This window comes from Mizuhopecten yessoensis, unplaced genomic scaffold (genome assembly GCF_002113885.1).
Source record: "Mizuhopecten yessoensis strain PY_sf001 unplaced genomic scaffold, ASM211388v2 scaffold716347, whole genome shotgun sequence".
NCBI lineage: Eukaryota > Metazoa > Mollusca > Bivalvia > Pectinida > Pectinidae > Mizuhopecten > Mizuhopecten yessoensis.
Genome location: NW_018480071.1, coordinates 1,010,253 through 1,023,707, shown reverse-complemented (window position 1 = coordinate 1,023,707; position 13,455 = coordinate 1,010,253). Strand labels below are relative to the sequence as shown.

At 35.2% G+C, this 13,455-nt stretch overlaps 1 long non-coding RNA gene across 1 annotated transcript; it reads left to right on the top strand.

The window, feature by feature from the left end:
• Positions 1-4,226, top strand: LOC110443465. Its single transcript, XR_002462113.1, has 2 exons — positions 1-109; positions 3,345-4,226. It is a non-coding gene; the product is annotated as an uncharacterized LOC110443465 (long non-coding RNA).
• The last annotated feature ends 9,229 nt before the right edge of the window (positions 4,227-13,455 follow it).

Here is a 13,455-nt window from a genome sequence, read left to right as displayed (position 1 = left end):
CGTTCTGCGCATGACAGCTGTTAGGCCAGAGGTGTCAAGGTCGCATAGGACTAGCAACTTACATTTGTGAGGAAGTCGTCGTAAACCAAGATAATTGATTGGCCTCAGAGTATGTATGTACTGGAATGACAACATTGAAGGGTGCACGCCGCTTCGTGGTTCCTTATCATAGGCCTAGCCACAGTAACGTTAGCTTACAGTGATGACGTGCTAAAATATATTCGGTCACAATGGCGGTTTAGCGTGTTTACATTGTGACAATTAAAAATACCGCCGATTTCAAAGTAGGCCTAATCTTAACAGGGTACAGTAGCCAAATCGTATAAAACTTGCACACCTACCTTCAGTATTTCCGATGTTTTGAGATATATTTTTTCTAATCTGGTTAACAAGGACATTCCCCTAGAATGTCTTCTTTTTTAATTACTCTTATTTTTTGCCTTTTATGTGATTTATTTACTTTTAAATGTTGATAACTTTATCTGGACCGTATGTCACGTGTAAACCTTCCTAAAATTCTTTAAAATATCAATAAATCTTCAATGTTGGCTCTAACAGAGTAATTAAAGGCTTCAGAATAACACAAATGATGCAATACTATGCTATAATGCTATATCAATCCCACTATTTTTTACCAAATCTCACTGAAAATAATCACTGATCTCACTATTTTGCACCGGAAAGTTATGGCATGTATGATTTAGTAAAGTGTCCATTCTGAAGAGGATCTACATGTATCTGACTTCTGACGTTTTATCAACTTTTTTTATATCGGTCTGTCGTCTATACACGTTATAACTCCGGCCCTCTATAATATCGGGGAAATATGCGACCCGCACCGGGAGCGCACTTCAAACTGATATTTTTTTTTTAAATCGTCACTCTCACACACATGTCGCACATGGATCGAAAGATCTATTCTTTATGCACTAGGTGGTATTAATAACATGTTTCAAAGATCATTACGAAAAGTATTTTCCAACGTTTTCTATACCAACCCATGTTTTCAATGGAAATAAGGTCGAGCAATGTCACGTGACTTGATGAGATCTCGCGTTACTGAAGGTATTTCCCAACGTTATGACGTAGGATGGCAAGATTTTAGTCACGTGGCCCATTAGAAGGCGGGGCTATCAAAAACAGAGTTAGTTTGAACAAATATGTTTTTAGTGATTGTATTGTTTGTTTGAGGCATGTAATGTATGTTCGTCTTGTGCATAAAGAATAGATCTTTCGATCCATGTGCGATATATGTGTGAAAGTGACAATGCGGGGCGCATATTTCCCGCATATTATAGAGGGCCGGAGTTCTGACGTTAATCGACGACAGACCGATATAAAAAAAGTCGATAAAATGTCAGAATAATTCGGACTAGTCTGACAGGTTGGGCGCATATGGGTAACAATCCTGCATTTAGGTAACAGCTACCCATTTGAGTAACAATTTTATTACTGAAATGGGGAAAAGGTGAAATAAAAACACACAAAGTTCTTTTACACATTAAACAAAAAATGGTGTCATTCTTTCAACATAATCAAATTAAAAGTACAATAAGGTACAATAGTGCATAAAAATATGTTTATTCAGTTGTCTACATTTTTGTCATCATGACACAAATTATATCACCTCCATTGCTTATAGTGTGTTGTAGAGTAGCTATAAATATCACACAGAAAGAAGCTTGCTTACATGTACCTGTCACATTTGCACTGAATGATTCCATTGCCTATACACACTGAAGTCAATGGAGAGCAAAGTCAGTGATATGGTTTGTCATTTTCACAAAAACTTAGATCTCAAAATTGATAATTTTTTGTGCACAAATGTACATGATTGTTTTATTTATTGGATTTAGTTGAAAGAAAAATGCCCTTTTTTGCTCCAAGTGTTTAAAAAGTACTTTGTGTGTTTTTATTTCACTTTATTCCCAATTTCAGTAATAAAGTTATTACTCAAATGGGTAACTGTTACCCGAATGCAGGATTATTACCCATATGCGCCGTTGTGCCTAACCTGTCTGAGGTCGACTGTACCTTACATAATGGTAGGCCTCAGATATAAATTGATACATAGAACCATGCCCCTGTGGATCACATGGACAGACAGTATTCAATATGTTTTAATTTCTGAACGTGGGTTGTCTTTTACTTTGCCACAGGGGCACGCATTTCAATGTCGTGTATTTATTTATGGCCACCCTGTAATACTCCCTAGTTAGGCCTAGCTATGTATGTTATAGGCTAACAATCAGATGGGTCATTTTTTTATACCCAGGTGGACTCACTTGACTGAAGCATTTTCCAGCAAAACTTGAATGGTTCATATGATGAAGAACTTTCCCTCCAAATTCATTTTCTTTTTTAATATTAAATAACGATTATATAGTGATTGTATGGTTAAAGGAGCAGTTTAACTTAGTGATTCACTCCATGCAGGTTCTGAGGATTGAAGGTTCTGTAATGAGATAAATGTGCCAAGACCTTGAAAGCTATCACAAAACGTGATTTTATTACAAGTGCACATATGTAAAGCATATATATATATATTACTCCCATTTAATAATTCACTTATATACATGTACATGTATTATAATATTGTAGAACTTAGGGATAATCCTGAAGGCGGCCATTGGCCCCTCAAAACTGGAATTGACTCCTCTGATCATCATTTTTTTTATATGACTTAAAATGGTCCCTCTTCTTCCAATTAAAGTGCAGACCCTTAAAGGTATTCTCCGCTGGTTCTTGTCAGGCTTGTTTGACAACATTAATAGACCTACAATGTACAGTTATATTCTGTATTTATTATCCTCCATGCCGTTAATTATAATTGACTGTTGACATTTTGTTCCCTAAACAAATGCACTTTCGTACCTACATACATATTTGCCGGAGTTACATTAAGAAGAACCATGGCTTTTAGAGTTAAGCAATTTTGAAAGTAATTTTCGAGGTCTATAGGGCTGAATCATAATGAACAATACCTACTACAGAGAGAGAAAAAAAGATGGTCAGCCAGCTCCACAAAAGCTTCTAAAAGTGACTGAATAAATTTCAATTGATACACATGTTTATAAATTCAAAAATTCAGGCAAAATGCATATGCAAAAACATACTTGAACTATCCCAGAACAACTCTTAATGATTATACTGATATAATACTAGACTCGTAGGGCAAGAGTGTTCCTAATTCAACTATTGACCCATCAGTAATATCCTTACTAAAACATTTTGATATCACAAGGTAAATAAAAATATGGGTGTGCTTGGTCTGTATGCGAGTACTAGAAATTAATGAATACATTTCTTCTACAGTATTAATTATTTTGTTCTTTGATTTGCAGCCATCATGGACAGTGAAGTTGTGAGAGATGGACGTCTAATGGAGATGGTGGATGAAAAATGGCGAGAAGACAAATTACCAATGGAAGACATTGCAGTCCCCCAGATGGAGCTACCCGAACTAGAACCTGACAACGGCCCTAGCAACGAAACGCTGCGCGAACAAGAACAAAAATGGACAGATTTGGCACTTTCACGTCTCCATGAGCAACCACCCCTATCAAACTCAAATGGCTGAAACTGTGGTTGCTTACATCATGAATAGGAGCTGTATCCATCAATATACAGCTAAAAACTTAAAATTATATAGTGTTAAATGGGAACAATTGTGAATTGTTCCTGCAAAATACTCCACCGTAAAACACATGAATTAGTCAACACTGAACTGTTTGATGCTCATAGAGAATTAATTTCCATGTTGGACAGATCCATGACTTTGGTATGAACACTTTTAATGAAGGATTCCTGTCCCACGGCAGGCAAAACAGTAGATAATTCCACATTGGTTTTGTTTTGTTATTGGGTTACCTCCCTTTAAATTGGTTTTAGATATATGTACATGTATGTAACAAAGGCATGTCAGTCCCGGGGTACTCTATTGACAGGGAAACTCAGTAAATTAGAGAGACTGTATGATGACCAGAGGTCTCAGATTTTAATTCTTACTCTCAGAACACTGTTATTTCTTGCTGTTTATTGTCTTCATAAAAACATGTACATTGCATGTTTTCTTCAAAATGGATTCATTTAGAGGTAAAGTAATGCATTGAATGCATAGTTAAAACTTTCATCTGTAGTACAGGGGTCCTCACAACCATACTACTGTTCAGTGTTCTGTTAAATGAGATGAGTTTGTCAGAATAAACACCTATATTTATTACATATAAAATAAAATTTGTTTGTATTATTTTCTATAAATATAGAATACTGAGGTTATCTCAAAAGGTTTTCTTTTTGAGATCTTTGTGGTTACTGTTTCTGTATGCTCACTAGCTGCTTACAAATTTATTGATCCCCAACCTTCTCCAAAGAAAACAAATGTATGTGACCTGGCTGGAAGGGCAAAATAGTGGCATCCGTCAATCGTTAATCTGGAGTCAAATGTTTATTTAAACAACTTCTTCTGAATAACCAACTAAGATGCCTAGAATGATGATATTGAACAGATGACTTGTTGAGATGGAGAGTAACAAACATTATTCAAATGAATGACCTTGACTTACATCAAGGTCAAAAGGGGTCAAATATATTTTGAAAACATTGAAAGGACTACTTCTGAACGATTAAATGGCCCAAGATGTTATTATTTGGCTGGTTTGCACTTGGATGAAGGCCTACCAAATGTGTATTCAAATAATTGACCTTCACTTATATTCAAGGTCACAGGGGTCAAATATATTTTGAAAACATTGAAAGGACTACTTCTGAACGATTAAATGGCCCAAGATGTTATTTGGCTGGTTTGCACTTGGATGAAGGCCTACCAAATGTGTATTCAAATAATTGACCTTCACTTATATTCAAGGTCACAGGGGTCAAATATATTTTGAAAACATTGAAAGGACTACTTCTGAACGATTAAATGGCCCAAGATGTTATTTGGCTGGTTTGCACTTGGATGAAGGCCTACCAAATGTGTATTCAAATAATTGACCTTGACTTATATTCAAGGTCACAGGGGTCAAATATATCGAAATCTATTAACTAACTTCTTTTGAAAACCAAAAGGCCCAAGATGTTGATATTTGGCAGATGACTTGCTTGGAAGATTGACATACACTTATATTTCAAGGTCACAGGGGTCAATTGTCTTTAAAACAGCATCATGCATGGATGAGCTATCAAATATCAATGACCTTACTAATCAGTAATGTACATGTATATACAAACATGAGCTATCAAATATCAATGACCTTACTTATCAGTAATGTACATGTATATACAAACATGAGCCATCAAATATCAATGACCTTACTAATCAGTAACGTATAAACAAACATGAACTATCAAATATCAATGACCTTACTAATCAGTAATGTACATGTATATACAAACATGAGCTACCAAATATCAATGACCTTACTAATCAGTAACGTATAAACAAACATGAACTATCAAATATCAATGACATTACTGGTCAGCAATGTACATGTATATACAAACATGAACTGTCAAATATCAGTGACCTTACTAATCAGTAATGTACATGGATATACAAACATAAACTATCAAATATCAATGACCTTACTTAACAGTAATGTATATACAAACATAAACTATCAAATATGAATGACCTTACTAATCAGTAATGTACATGCATATACAAACATGAGCTATCAAATATCAATGACATTACTGATAAGTAATGTACATGTATATACAAACATGAACTATCAAATATCAGTGACCTTACTAATCAGTAATGTACATGTATAAACAAACATGAGCTATCAAATATCAATGACATTACTGATCAGTAATGTACATGTATATACAAACATGAGCTACCAAATATCAATGACCTTACTAATCAGTAATGTACATGCATATACAAACATGAACTATCAAATATCAATGACATTACTGATAAGTAATGTACATGTATATACAAACATGAGCCATCAAATATCAATGACCTTACTAATCAGTAATGCACATGTATATACAAACATAAACTATCAAATATCAATGACCTTACTAATCAGTAATGTACATGCATATACAAACATGAGCTATCAAATATCAATGACCTTACTTATCAGTAATATACATGTATATACAAACATAAACTATCAAATATGAATGACCTTACTAATCAGTAATGTACATGTATAAACAAACATGAGCTATCAAATATCAATGACCTTACTTATCAGTAATGTACATGTATATACAAATATGAGCTATCAAATATCAATGACCTTACTTATCAGTAATTTACATGTATATACAAACATGAGCCATCAAAGATCAATGACCTTACTAATCAGTAACGTATAAACAAACATGAACTATCAAATATCAATGAAATTACTGGTCAGTAATGTACATGTATATACAAACATGAACTATCAAATATCAATGACATTACTGATCAGGAATGTACATGTATATACAAACATGAACTATCAAATATCAATGACATTACTGATAAGTAATGTACATGTATATACAAACATGAGCTACCAAATATCAATGACCTTACTAATCAGTAATGCACATGTATATACAAACATAAACTATCAAATATCAATGACCTTACTTATCAGTAATTTACATGTATATACAAACATGAGCCATCAAAGATCAATGACCTTACTAATCAGTAACGTATAAACAAACATGAACTATCAAATATCAATGACATTACTGGTCAGCAATGTACATGTATATACAAACATGAACTGTCAAATATCAGTGACCTTACTAATCAGTAATGTACATGCATATACAAACATGAACTATCAAATATCAATGACCTTACTTAACAGTAATGTATATACAAACATAAACTATCAAATATGAATGACCTTACTAATCAGTAATGTACATGCATATACAAACATGAGCTATCAAATATCAATGACCTTACTTATCAGTAATATACATGAATATACAAACATAAACTATCAAATATCAATGACCTTTCTTAACAGCAATGTATATACAAACATAAACTATCAAATATGAATGACCTTACTAATCAGTAATGTACATGCATATACAAACATGAACTATCAAATATCAATGACATTACTGGTCAGCAATGTACATGTATATACAAACATGAACTGTCAAATATCAGTGACCTTACTAATCAGTAATGTACATGTATAAACAAACATGAGCTATCAAATATCAATGACCTTACTTATCAGTAATGTACATGTATATACAAATATGAGCTATCAAATATCAATGACCTTACTTATCAGTAATTTACATGTATATACAAACATGAGCCATCAAAGATCAATGACCTTACTAATCAGTAACGTATAAACAAACATGAACTATCAAATATCAATGACATTACTGGTCAGCAATGTACATGTATATACAAACATGAACTATCAAATATCAATGACATTACTGATAAGTAATGTACATGTATATACAAACATGAACTGTCAAATATCAATGACATTACTGATCAGTAATGTATATACAAACATGAACTGTCAAATATCAATGACATTACTGATCAGCAATGTACATGTATATACAAACATGAACTGTCAAATATCAATGAAATTACTGATCAGTAATGTATATACAAACATGAACTGTCAAATATCAATGAAATTACTGATCAGTAATGTATATACAAACATGAACTGTCAAATATCAATGAAATTACTGATCAGTAATGTATATACAAACATGAACTGTCAAATATCAATGAAATTACTGATCAGTAATGTACATGTATATACAAACATGAACTATCAAATATCAATGACCTTACTTATCAGTAATGTATATACAAACAAACAAATGAAAATAAGGTGAACCGCGCAGTACCTGCAACACTTGCTACCCTCGAACCGCGGGAATATTTGTCTCCTCTATACTTAATGAAAAGAAAAACACGCAAATACCATTTGTCGACTAGCCCGTCGTGTGTTAGGAAATGCAAAGAAAGGGAAAAATATGAGCCTTATATACCTAGATTTTGTGTAACTTTCAAGCGCTGTTCAATAGAATCTGCCACATACACGTCTTTGCTAGACTCGCTGCGCCATCGCCCGTGCCGTTTAAAGTGACAATTTAGTGAAGTAAGTTTTTTTATTACCTGAAAATCAAGTCGATACTGAAAATATATATCTCCTAACAAAAGTTTACGTAGTTGATAATGACTTGACCTGAAGCCAATGCCCAGTGTGGTCAGTTTCATCTTTGGGAAAGCCGCTGATAAAAAATAGCTACAACCGAAATAGCGCAATATCCGGGCCTTTCAGTGTGAAGTAAACAGTGTTAGTTATGAGTGTAACACTATCCTCGTGACCAATTAATTACGTGTTATATAATATCATTAATTAATGTATTTTAATTAATGATGAAGTGCATTTAGGCTTAGTATATAAACGTAGTATATTTATTAGGTTGGCACATTTAAGTGATAAGGGAACAGTGGCGGATCCATGTGTTGGGGTGGGGTGGGGGTGGGGGGTCTTCAGGAACACACACACACACACACACACACCTGATATTTTCTTTTACAATGGTGTATTTTCACCATTTTCTTCATTTTTTTCTCCACATGGAACACACACACACACACACCCTGGACATTTTGACCCCCCACCCCGCCTAATAGGTCTCTGGATCCGCCACTGGGGAAGGTTCCCAATCCAAATGTTGGTCAGATTGACTTAATATTATTGACTCAGATAATAATTACCTAACATGGCCAGTTGTACAGAGGAAATACATAACGACTGATGTCATATCTAACTATTGCCTAACACTTACCAATGAATCCATCTGTTGTCACTACCGAATCGTAACATGGTCACGAGTAGGTGTCTGCCTCGTGTCATATCTTATCTCAGGTTTCGTATAAATGAAGCTGCTGTTATTGATGTGTTAGAACCCCAGTGACATTCAAAGCCACTGGACGAATACACAATTATCATCTCCATCTTCTCGTCTTGTACTGTGTTACATGAGTCCGAGTTCACACATAACACATTCTTACATAATACGTCGCGAGTAAGAATTATAAGTACAGGTTCATAATATATACCTCTAATCATATATTTCTGTTCACATTTGGATTTGAATAAATACGGACAGGTTCATTTAGAGCATGCACGCACTGAGATTGTGCCGCAGGGATAATTTCAAACCGCAGAAAGTACGAAATCAATATGTTTAAACGTTAAAAGAACCACCATTTAGAGCGATGTTTTAGATGCTGTAAGAAGATGATTTTGATTCAGAATACATTGTAGATGCAGATACTTGTATTCAGAGAGGCGAATAAAGCGAGAAGTTACCTTCTCTCCTCGACTGGAAAGACATTTGTGTTACATGTAGCTAGAAATTCACCGACTGCTGTCGCTTAAACGTACGGCTGTGCAGTTAAGGATTCATCCTTTAATTTAAATGGGAAACACGCAGACGGAATGTGGAGGGTATTAGTTAGCCCAGAGGCGACAGTTCTAGTTTATACAGGCAAGCAACACTTTCGGGAATATTTTACTCATTCTCAGCAGCTAACCATTTTTCTGTTGGAACAGATATGATGAGATGGCAATTACATTGAATCAGAAACGAAGATTCTGTATTGCATCTGAAGCCAGAGAAGTGGGACCTAAAGGGGACGGAAAGATACCTATGTGCTTAATATAAATTGTAAATGTCTTTACCGAAGGCAAATCTTATCTCCCTTTGCGATGGGATACAGTTTACTATAGTTTATATAGAGAAATGATTCTTTATGGCATATTTTCTTTTGAAGTCTACAGGAAATGATTCAAATATGCTTGAAATAATAATGAGATATGCATTTGATGCTATCAGAAAGTAAGATCCTGACTCACACCTTGAGCCGGAGGGTCGGGGCCCATTGGAATATTGGCTAAAATTGTAAAAGTCTTCTTCTCTAGACTCAGATTTACAAGAATGCAATCATCTGTTGACCCTTTGGAAGGGGGTCGATTTTATAGATTATGTATAATAGGTAAAATACTTTGGGTATATTTTGTCCAATTTCTAGCATGTAATATTAATAGCTTTCTGGTATTGTAAAATGACAGTTAAAGTCCATTTGAAAATATTCATACCTTGTAACTTATTCCTATCTAATATAGCATAATTAAACCTTAGACTTTAATCATTTCGTGGTTTGACCTGTACCAACAAGACACTTCTCTTTTTTTTAATTTACAATTAGATATAGATTTAACAGGTGATATTATTAGCTTCCTGATATTGTAAAATGACAGTTAAAGTTCATTTGAAAATATTCATATATTGTGATTATTTCCTCACTAAAATATATCAATTTTACCTGTCACAACAAGACCCAAATTTGTAATATACAATATTTAATTATTTTTAAACACCCCTTTTCTGTTGCTGGTGTTGATGAAATGTTCAAATACACGCCGGTATGATATTTTAAGCACATTTAAATATTACAATTTATTATGATGAATTCTGCAACTTCCTACAAACTTAGGCTGGTGTAAAAATTTGAATGTATCTAAAGTTACATTACATGTATATCTCAACATGTTGCTCAACGTAATTCTGGTTCAGCATTGAGGGACAATTAAACAAATGTATATTGTGCAAATGATTTGATAACATTTCATCTCATAGTTTGAAAAATTCATGTGTTTATAATATTTGTGTATATGGCCGGTATGGGTAGAGGTTCGGGGCCCAATAAAGGAAATAGAGGAAAAATGAATTTTGTACAAATAAAAGGATATTAACCAAATTTGTTCTAGAGCATCTTTGGACAAAAGGGACTCAGGTTTGCATAAACAGAGGGTGTTTATGTTTTTTATGCTTTTGTCAAACAATTGGCAATATGAAATTCTACAAACCCTTTTTCTTTAGTGCCCTATAGTAATTACAGTGTCTGTCTGTCTGTCCGTCAGCGCTCTTGTTTCCGGAGATTATCTTGGGATTCCAAACGGCCGAAATTTCTAAAACTTCACAAAGTGATACAATGTGACAGTGGGGATATACTATCAAAAACACATTATATGACCCTCAAAAGGCCCGATTTTGGTAAACATTTTGCTGTGGCATAATGGAGCAAAGTTGGTCATAATCAAACAAGACGTCAACTTACCAAAGTTACCGTCTGTTTGTCTGTTACCACTTGGAGATTATCTCAGGAACTAGAATTTCAAACTGAAATTTCACATGGTTATACATTGTAATACAGATATGCTATAGTTTTTTTTAAATCCCTATGTCAAGGACTTATACTAAAATAGAAAAAGGATATGGCAGTGTTTACCCAATGGACACCAGCTTTTAAATCACAAGTTGCATAAATAAATTTGGCTATATCTTCTGTACTATAAACATAATTTTGTTCATGCTTCTAATTTGGTGGCATTGTGGCAAATGATACAGATTACCTATGTGAATAACTCCATGACCTATTCCAAAGACCAAGATGGCCAATGTAGCTTTTGCTTGGATCTTAAATGGGGAATATATAGTCAGTCTCTCGTTCTGATGAAGGTCCGACACGTTTTGTTACGTTCTGTCAAGGCTTTCCAAGGATGAAACGTGGACACCGGGCAGCTTTGGAGCACGTTTGTGCCGAAGAAGGCCTCCCAGGCAAAAGCAATCATTATATCCTGAGTCGAATCGACGAGATAACATCATGAATTCCCAAGACGAAAAAGATTTTGTGTACGAAACGTAGTGGCCGTGGGATTTTGGCTTTTATATACTCCCTCCCAGACCGCGCGCCATGTCAGACAGTAGTAGAACGCAACGCGCCGGGCCCGCAAACCGTCACACACAGTGACGCGCCGGATCGAACGCAACGAAACGGCTACCATACACCCTAGCTATAGCTTGCCGTGAGAACCGTGACAAAACGTGGCAAAATGGGACAAAACGCGCAGCAACCGTGAACCAACCGTGACAGAACGCGCACTAAACGCGATAGAACTTGACAAAACTGTGAGATGCCGGGAAATACACATGCTTCCCGTCCCACTACGGACCGCCTCCAAGTTATATTACGGCCTATTACGTACTGTCACGTTTTGTTGCGTTCACCCGGTTTTACTACGGCCTACTAGGTTTCACATCCGCACCGTGACTGTCGTGGCAAATTTTTTGACAGTTAAAAAATCTGGCGGGGCAACCACGGCAATCACAGCCTGTCACGTTGGCCCATCCCGACGCCCGCGTTATCTCACGTCCATCCCGTTTTGTCCACGTTGGCATGAAACGTGATTGCCGTGGTCACTGGGAACATAATGTAAACGTAGCATAGTTCCAGGTTGATGAAATAGACAACAATGGTGCGGTAGCCAGATTCATCTTCACTGTTGTGTTATTGTTCTATATCAGTATATATAATAATGATATACAGCTATAATGATACTTTGTTTTTCCCTCATAAATGTTTCACTCGAGCTTAGTCCTTGTGAGTTGTGTTTCCCTGCAAGGCCACTAAATGTATAATATGGGGGAGGGGTTATAATGTGGTTGGGTTGTCTGTCCATGCATCTATCTGTCTGTAGAAAAAATGAATATGACTCAGAACATCAATTGGAACCTCCTTCTAAAACACTGCACAAATTTTATTTATACTTGGTACACATAATACTTAAATTGAAGCGGGGTGAAGAGATAATGCAACAAGGATGAAGTTATGCCCCTTTAAATGTATTGTTCTAGGATATCATATATATCAAACAACCCTAAATGCATGGCAAATCTTGTTGATATATTCGATGCTACTCACAACGCTTGTATATTTGTATTGTTGAAATTGCTTTTGCCACAGATTATGAAATAATTAAAACTTTTAATGACTTAGACTTACAACTCGGACTTGCTACAATTATTGAATTTACACCAAACTGAAAGTGTTCATTAATTCAAATTTCGATTTAGATAAACAGTATTTATTTTACAAAAAAATATATAAACATACATTAATCACCCTTGTTGGCCCGGATGTTTTCGCGCGTGGGGTCTTAATATGAGAGGAAACCGGAGTACCTGGGAAAACCCGGGTGTTTGATATGTGACCTCATATCGTTTTGGGTCCCGTCGGGAAATCCAACCCGGGGCACAACTAGACCACCATCATATTCGCTTGTTAATTCATGCAGTTGGATGATTGTTTATACCTCAAAAGCGTTTAAGTAATGGTTTGATAGAGAAACAAGCAGTGTCAGCGATACGGCGCTGTTGGTAACGATTTCAGAAGTTTCAGAATCCAATACAAACGAGACAAGTCCGAATAAAAAGTAATCAAATAGTATTCAAACTCTGTAAACACAGACGCATGAGTACCCTGAATTCGTCTGAAGTAAAAACATATAAGAAAGTATTCATTGTTATCGAGCACGCCTAGTTCATTTTGCAAGCAGTAAATGGAAAAGTGAATGAAGA